The sequence below is a fragment of the Fukomys damarensis genome, unplaced genomic scaffold (genome assembly GCF_012274545.1).
Source record: "Fukomys damarensis isolate Sample0158 unplaced genomic scaffold, DMR_v1.0_HiC HiC_scaffold_10, whole genome shotgun sequence".
Classification (NCBI taxonomy): Eukaryota; Metazoa; Chordata; class Mammalia; order Rodentia; family Bathyergidae; genus Fukomys; species Fukomys damarensis.
This window is the reverse complement of record NW_022900922.1, coordinates 6,938,433-6,947,726: the sequence shown is the minus strand read 5'-3', so window position 1 is coordinate 6,947,726 and position 9,294 is coordinate 6,938,433. Positions and strand designations below refer to the sequence as shown.

Genomic DNA, 9,294 nt, shown 5'->3' with positions numbered 1-9,294 from the left:
ATACTTTAAACTGTCTTCTCATACTAAAAATGAAACAACAGAAGAAAATACAAAATGTTAAAAATCACTCAATCATAAGCTCACAAACTGGAAAACTTAGACACTTCAGATGGTCACTAAACTTCACATCATGAAAGCAATGTATTTCAAGTTTCAAAGATTTGACAAGTTCTGTAGATTATCTTTCATCGGAAGGTAGAACCCTTCAAACTGCACAATCTTTCGCCAGGTAGGACTGGATATCATTCACTGGTTTGCAGTCGAATCTATTTCAAGGCATGTCTTGATGGCATAGTAATGGGGGGATGATAAAATGAGCAGTCTGGTCCTGTACACCGTGTGTTAAATCTACAGTGCTTTGGATGATAGAAGGGACATTCCATTTTCTTACCAGATGGGAAGTAACGGCAAAGCTGCCTAATAGGAGATGCTGATGTTGTAACTGCTGGTTTGGGAGGCAGTACTGGAATTCTTTTATTGGTAAGAGTGAAGGGACAATCTGGTTTAGCACATTTTACGTCAGAGTTAAGACCAGGATGAACAAACAATATTTGTCAGCAAATTTACAATTGGGGAAGCCTTTGCAAGGTGAGATGGGACGGCGCTGCACACGCTCATCTCTGTTTCTACGAGCAGGCAGTACTTGCAGCCCTGCAAAAGCTTTTCTGGTTTCTGTGCCATGCTCAGTTCACTTATCTCCATGTAGGAAAAGCTACCATCTGGGTCACCAAGCTGCCTGTTCATCAGCTGCAGCTGCTGTGGGTGGAGGAGACCTTTGAGTCCCTTATTTGAGGCTGCAGTTTGGTTTACGTGTTTCATTTCTTCAAAGCAAATGTCCTCCTCTTGACCTGACATGCACCCTGGGGGGCTGGGGACACCCTCCAGTGTCACTATAAACTTGGGCCTTGAAGGTTTACCCGGTTGTACAAGATCTCGTGTCTGCATAAGATGTCCTGAAAGTACTTGGAAGGAATCTGCAGTCTTCATCCCCTACTCTTAGTTTGGGGCCACTACTACCTCCTCAGACAGATTTGGTTTCTTCAGAATTAAATTATCTGTGTCTTCAAGGACCATGGATTCATGTCACGGTAACTGGGACTAATGTGCAGTGTTTCTGCCATTCCTGGGTTAATCTGCAGTCTTTTTTTTCTTTGGCTCTCACGGTCCCCCGTTCTAGACAGTCAGGGAATTGATCCAATACAGGGTGTGGATAACAAAAGCCTTACCCTAAGGTATGGGTGGCTCCAGTTATGAGTGTACCCTTAGTGACTGTTTGTTGATCTCTTCCATTCTACACATATATGTCCCATGGGATCTTTACTTGATTTTCTTAATATGGGCAGATTATATTTCCAACATTGCATCATTGGCTTTACAGCTTTGCCACTGGTAAAAGTGTTTGTCAATAAACTGAAATAATTAAATGTGCTCTAATGATTACTTCATGTCTGTTTGATTTAAAATGTTTGCTGCCTACAATACCATGTGCTACTTTGCTTTTTTGCCTCCACTTTCCCTAAGACTCCCTACTTTTTACAGCGTGGCTTTTACTTCTTACTAAGAGAATAGGGCATATTTCCGCACCACATGCCTACATCAGAAACATGCATGAGTTTGGCCAATAAAATAAGGAAAGACTGACTGTGCTCTTTCTGAGGCTTATACATTCCTACAGCTTTCTTTTATCCATGAGAAGAACATGCACAAGCTACTCCAAAATGCTAGGGAGAGGACGAGGATGACAGACAAGTGGAGCTGAGCCGCCCCAGCTGAAACTCTCCATCCATACAATTAACTCACCCAGTTGAGCCCAAACAAAAATCCACAAAGCTCAAATGTTTATTTTTGTATAGCCTTGAGATTTTGTGATGCTTATACAGCAAATATGCTTTGTTACAAATAATGTCAATTTTTAGGTTAGGCTATTTGATTCTGTTCTGAAGTAGGATACAAGAAATATTGGCTAGAATGAAATGAGAGAGAAATGTCTAAAGTTTAAAATTGTACTTTTAGGAAAGTTGCAACTTCCAGGGCACAAACTTACCAATGGCTATCCATACCAGCGCTCCCTGGATTAATTATCTTTTTTCTTTCCAGGTCCATCACACCCAATATTCCTAAAGAATGCTATAAGTCCATGAAGCATATTAGCTGAGAAAGTAAAAAGCAGAAACCTGATTTTGAAACAAAGAAATAGGCTCAGAGAATTCAACAAATGATTTAATTAGCCATTAAAGAAAAAAAAAACTGGCTCACACCTTTCATCTGCAAAATGGACCATTATCTTTCTGGAGAACATGAGTCATCTTTTCCATAGTTTCTACCTCCCCAAGAGAAACATAAATGTTACCAGTTCAAGGAGATGGTGTGCCTCTCAAGGACCCACACTCTTATTTCATTAAGCGTGTACTTTTAAAATTTTGCCTAATAAAGCCCGTTTGCCTCTTACTGGCATATCTTGAACATTTTGTAACTGAGCTGGAATTCAGTGATCCTAAGACAGGGAGAACAGATGTAACTCCCAAACCTGCTAGATACCTGAAGCGTGAGTTCATGTCACTAAAATCAAAGAATGAATTCTAGGGACCACAGAGGTTAAGAGTAGGAAAAATGTATTGAGAGAAAGATAGATTCTCTCTAATAGAGACAAAGGGGTACTGGAAAGTAGGTTACCCACCAACCCTGCTTCTCAAAGGTATGTTATGGGACAAATCCATGAGGTGAGGCAGGTTCAAGGTGGGACTTACTACATCAACTAGTACAGTTGCAAGTACAGTCACTACTTAGGTAATATTGATCCAATGAGAAATCAGAAGGTGGACAAAACTAAGAACAACCCATAAGATTACGACAACTATAGTGGCTTAGGTAATATTGATTAAATGGGGATTCAATAGAAAAGCAAGTCATGTAGCAAGCATACAAGGACTGAGCAAGGATTTTTGGCAAGGGTGGCTCAGGGATCTTCCTTGGAAGACCCAGGGGATTGGTACCTACTTAGAATATCAGTGACTGCTATGGATCCTACATGGGTGTGGTAGGTTCTCTCCTTTTACAATGCTGGCCTTCAGTGAATGTGTCTTGCTTGTCCTCCATGGTGGCTTCTCCAGGGATGGCCCTGTCTAACTGCCCACAAAGATATCTAATTAACTTAGCTATCTACAATAATCCTGCAATTTATTCCAAGGGTAGGGTAGGCTTAAGTTCCTTATCTCCATTTGGAAACCTCCTAAGACCCTGTCTGATGACAATCTCTCAGCAATGTACAATCTTCACCTTCTAAACAGAACACTGGTGAAGAGTATGGTGACCGTGTCACTAACTTCAAGCAAAGATGCGGGTTCACTTTTGTATTTCCAGTAGAAAACATACTTCTTCTGAGGTCCTGTGACTACTTCCCAAAGGAATAAAGGATGAGTTCTTATCATCTGTAATAATCGCGCCTAAGTAAACAACATAGTGAGGAGAAAGGGAATTTGCATATGTTAAGGAAACAATCCTTCACATTTACTACTCTTTAAAGCACTCTCAGGGTGACAGAGGCTCCCAGCTTCTCCCTGTACATGTTCAGTGGAAATGCCATCCTTTTAATTAAGTGATTAAAGTAGAGCTGTGCGTAACTCTCCAGAGAAGCTCCCCGCTGTAGTGTGAAGGTGGCGGGCGTTCTCTTACCCTAACCCTTCCCACCATTCGATTTTGTTAGTATCTTTGAAGGATTAATGTTCTAAATGACGGTATAGATGAATGCCTTTTCTCACAGCCTGTGATAAAAAGTTCAAGATACTGCGGTACTGAATTTACTCTATTTTGCATGTTTGTATCTCCTGTCCTATTTGGAGATACAGGATGTTGTCATTAGTGGTATGCTACCCAAGTTGCACAACACTCCATGAGATAACATTCCCAGGACTTCCGGAAAATGGAATAGTCTGTGCTGGAACAATCTTTTGTTAACAGTGATGCTTAGAAAACCAAACAAAGGAATTATTTGATGAAAAAATAAAAGGAAACAACTCTTGAAAAATAGTTCATTTCTTTTTGACTATACTATTTATAGGACCAAATTAAGAACCCAGAAATTCAGTAAGATCCTCCCTGTAGTCTACTGTTTAGAAAGAAAAATACTAATTTGGACAAGACTGTAAGGATGGACTTGTCTTGAATATAAGAAAAAAGAAGTACAATTATGGTGGCAGGTGTTAATTTTCTTTTCATGGTCCAGATAGTTATGTGTTCAAATAGTCCTGCAGGCTGCTATTCCTTGCCTGGGAAAGCCTGGTTCCTCACTTAATATTTTTGAATGCAGACAAATTATTCCCCAGATCAGCTAATGGTGGCAGAACATATTTGACAAGTAGCCACCTGGTGGGATCAGAGGCTACAAGCATGTTTTCAAGTTAAACTTTAAAAACCTTTCTCAGCTGGAACTTTCCCTCCTGCTCAGAGCAGTCTGGCCAGCACCACTGGCTACAGGCAGCCCTCTTGACTCAAGTGAATTGAGCTCTTTAATTACTGAGGCTGCCTGGCCTCCTGGTTAATGACCAAGACAAAGCAAGTTTTAGAGCCCCCAGTGGTAATCACTGAGCTTCCAGTAAGAGTCAAGCCTTCTGAAAAGATAACCCACCAAAGCAGTCACTGTCTTCTGCTACATAAAACGTTATGTTCTCTTTGCACAGATAAATGGTACTGATGAAAAAAATCAAAAAAAAAAACTGTCATGTTAAGATAACATCATCCATGGCAAGGAGTAAGGTAGGACTGTCCCTTCTGTTCAAAGCTGTTCAATTTAGAACTGAAAATATAGTTGTAGTTGTAGTTTAATTTTCCTTTTCTAAATAGAGAAAACTGAGGAAACAGCAAAAGATTACCCTCTTTGAGAGAGTATAGAAGTTCATTCACCTCTAATAGCTACAAATAATCTTTCCTTTCACAGAATGAAAAAGAAATATTCCTACTAATGAAAATTCAGCTTCTTTCAATGCAAATCAATAAGCAGTGATTCAGTATTAACTATGTAATCTTGGTTTTGTTAGGTTTCAATTTTAAAACTTTAAAGAACAAATAAAATATAAATCTTAAGCAACTGAATATTGAAGACCTAATAGAGGAGTTTGATATCTTAGACCAATAAAAATGTCAGGGACTATGCACTTTGATATAAAATAATAATGATGATGATTGCCAAAATTTTGAAAAAAAATATAAAAAAAAGTAACGTGACCTTTTGGAATCACCTTGAGACTGTCCCCACTAGCCCAGGGCCCCGGTCCATTTGGCCTTTTAAATCAATATTGTTTCAGGCCTATCATTCTGCTCTCTGTGTGACAGCTGTTTCATTGCCCACCCTAGCAAAAGTACTCTCTACTGAGTAATAAAGAAGGACTTGATGGTAGAATTCAGTATATTAGATGCTTCTTTGCAATCATTCCTGAATTTTTATTTGAATTATTGCCTGAGTTCATTAGATCCAGATATTTTGAAGGCTCTGGGTATAGTACTTCCGGTTTGCTTGAAAATTGTGCATGTGTGTCTTTTAATATGTTTAGTTTATAAATGTCATACATATGACACCTGATTTGTAGCACACCGATCAATTCTGTAAGTTAAAGATAACAAATGCCACACTTAAAAAAATGAACTAAATGTGTCAGAAAAGTTAAGATATTTACTGAGGTCACAGATTTAATAGAATGACTTCTGGGGAATTAAACATTCCATTTCGACTTCCCTTACTGTTCACTATACATGCTATGCACTCCCTCTCAGTTCAGGATACCAGCACGTAATATCAGCTCCTTTAGATCCCCTCTGTGGGCAGCATGCCTCACGGTAGTACAAGGTGAAAAGGATCTGATATCATATTTACTGTATACATCTGCATGGAAGGTTGGTCTCAGCATTTCTGTGGGCTCAAAGCCGTCGCCATCCTCGTCAGTGACAACAGCCACCTCCCTAGAGGAAGCATGAACCAAGGCATGCAGCAGACCTTACACTCTTCATTATATTGCCATAATGTTGATATTATAGATTCATTTTACAGATAAAGAATGAGGTTATAATCTGTTTCAGTAGCCCCCCCATAGTGACTATAAGGAAAAATCGACTGTCTTTGGTTCTTTCAGTTTCTTCTGACATCCCTTACTGTAGTGAAATCAATCCAGTCCTCAAGGCCAAATTCCCCTTGGTCCCACCTTCATATCCCTGTGAATGTTCTTTCTGAATCCCGATTATAAAAGTGCTCTCCACGAGGTACTTATTTTTCCATAAAATGGATGCGAAAAACTTGCCCCAGATTGAAGCTTTCTCCTACTGCTGTTGGGCTACTTATGGATGGAGCTTGGTAGAGTCACGGCCCATAAGTGTAATCACTTGTTCCAAATATAAAACTACTTGATCCAGGCATGGTGGGGCATGCTTGTAGTCTGGTAGGTTGAGGCAAAACGGTAGTGAGTTCGAGACCAGCTGGGGAAAAATTGCCACTTGGTTCACAACCCACTTCAGCACCCTCCCCTTTTTTTCTCCTCTGCCAGCCAGCTTCAATGGATTCTCTGTGCAGCCATAGGATCAGGTGAGCAAGGCAAGGGTGTCACAGGGATGGGTGATATAGACAACAGATAAATAGGTAAAACAGCCTTTTCCCTTGTGTTCTGGCTCTAATATATGCACAGTCTTAGATGTACCACTTTAATTTTGTGATAGATCATGGCTGTTCCCTGCTGGGGCTGCAGTGTAAGAGTCCATCCAGAAGCCAGTTCCCTCAGAGTCAGGTGTTTTGATTTACCAAAGTCCAGTAGTTTACCAGGAGCTGTCTTCCAAAAGGTGCATGACTCTCAAGTGCAGTTGCGAGGGCCTTTTTCCATAGCCAGTGAGTCTATCCTGTGATTACCTTACTGGAGTTTATTACAACTGCCACAAGATAGATTTTTTTTCATCAGGTTGTGTCTATAAAATGGAGTTTGAGAGATTGCAAATCCAAGGCCAAGCGGCTGCTAGTTTCTGGGTCTTGTGCATATTTTCTGTGTTGGACACTGAAAATAGACTGCCTTTTATTTCACCTGGAATATAGACAGAAACATGGTGTAGACTGACCAGGAACCTCACTTGAAAGGTCCAGTGTAGAAAAATATGCCACAGAAAGTATGGCACAGGCAACACTGGATATGTCATTGTCATTCCGTGGTATTCACCTGACATTTTTCTGTAGGAGCCAAACCAGTGACACAAGAAGATGTGGTGGCTTCTGTATCCTTTGGTCTTCAAGAGAGATGCCATTTTAGCTACTGTCCTTATAGTCTTATTAAACCATTTTAGCTAGTGAAGGGGCTGGGAAAGCATTTTCAGAGAATTATCCTGGCTCAACATGGTCCCCCAAAACAACATGCAACTAGGACATTTTTTGTATTCATTGTATTTGTGAGTTCAGGTGCCAGGAAATTACCCTTTAGTGTATCATTGACTATTAGACATTCTATTAGCTGGCTGCTTCAGTATTAATTTATTGCAGTTTCATATATGCAAACTCTAGTTAGTATGTTAGGATTGCAATTATCTCTTACCATCATTGAAACTAGTTCTGTAACAGCATTTGTTAATATAGCCATGGCCTAGAAAATAAGAGCCACTAACACTCACACTGTGTGGCTCCTCCCTTTTCAGTTTGCTCTATATTGCTTTGGTAAATGCAGTGACCACTGACTCTTTTTTAGACAGAAAGTGAGTTTTCCAGCCTAGCACTCAGTGTAGTGGTCTGAACAATGGTCTCCAATGATATCCATGTCCCAAACCCTAGAAGCTATGAATGTTACCTTCTATGTTGAGTTTCTAAACATGGATCTGAAGATAGAGAAATTATGGTGGATTTTCCAAATTAGCTATTATTGCCTGTCTCTATGTGGTCCCTCCCTCTCCACCTAAACCTCATATACTTATGGGGTTTTTCAGAGGTGGCTGGATCTAGGGTGTTTAATGCTAGGATTAAGTGTGCGATGCTGGGATTGAGGGAGTACGACTGCTAAATTAGTCCTTGATTGGTTTGGCATAGTTCTGGGTATGGACAATGGGAAGGCTTACTCTTGGTGTGAGTGTTGCCTGCCTTCAGGACATGTTAACTGGATAGAATATAAAGAACAAAAAAAAGCCTATGGTTGTCACTTGCTCTTGCTATTTCTCTGCTTTGCTGCTTTCTGCCAGCCATGAACTACTTTTATTCTGCTATGCCAACTGCCTTGGAGCCTGCCAATTATGAACTGAAACCTCTACAAACTATGAGCTTCAAAAAACCTTTCCTTCCTTAACTCTGGGTGTTGGGTAGTTTGTCTCAAGGACAAGAAAAAAGTAACTGAGACATGGACCTTAATGATAAATGCATACATCCTTAGAACAGAGAGATTTTATTGCAGAAGACAGAAGGCTATGTGACCATCTTTACTGAGACAACATTAATAAAGGTGCCATAAGCCAACAAGTGGAAAGAAATGTAACACTAAACTTTTGGAATAGCGAGTAGTAGGTGACCTGCTCTAGAGCCTTCAAAGGAACACAGGCTTGGATGCCTTGACTTCATCCCTGTCACATGGAAATTAGAGTCCTAGTCTCTGGAATTGTGACCCAGTACCTTTATTTCAGAGTTTGTGTTATTGTTTGCAGAAAAAGAAAGTCCATATTATTTCCACTGTATCTCTCTCAGCCCTTTGATTCTTTCCTACATCAAAAATTCTGGCATTCGTTGTTTTCCTGGGGACTATAACTATTTCTATTGTTCTAAGAGTCACACTGGCAATATGTTAGCGTCAATCCCCGAACCCCTGTCTAGAAGTTAAGTCCTACATTCTGGGAAAATTTTCTGACCTTGATAAGCTCTCCGTTGCCTACTTTTTTCTCTGTCTCATTTGAACCCGCACACTGAGAATCTAGCCCCATATTCAATCTACCCATAGTTGCAGGTGGATGTTTGTAGGTCTAGCTAATTCCATAGTATCTTGGGGTGCTGAGCAGGCCCAGTGCTCAGGTTCAGGGCCCCTGGCCAGGTTTGGCTCTGATTTAACAGTGCTTTCAGGACTGGGGAGACGAAGTAAGCAGGCAGATGTGATGGATGTGTTCATTGTCTTGTCAGCAAAAGTTTCAGGTGTGTCAAACAGGGAAAGAATGTTGAAATATTAGGACAGTATAGGATTCCTAGACAGAAGGGACTAACCATAGTAGGAGAACCCTGATATTCATGGAACATATAGGACTTTATGAGAAAAAGGAAACTTTGTTTTATTAAGCCTGAATTCAGTGTTTTGCTGTCATTTT

The 9,294-nt window shown here is 40.3% G+C and overlaps 1 pseudogene; it reads right to left on the bottom strand.

Annotated features, from left to right (window-relative positions):
- Nucleotides 1-242: 242 nt before the first annotated feature.
- On the bottom strand, nucleotides 243-8,934 carry LOC109118642 (annotated as a pseudogene).
- Nucleotides 8,935-9,294: the final 360 nt, after the last annotated feature.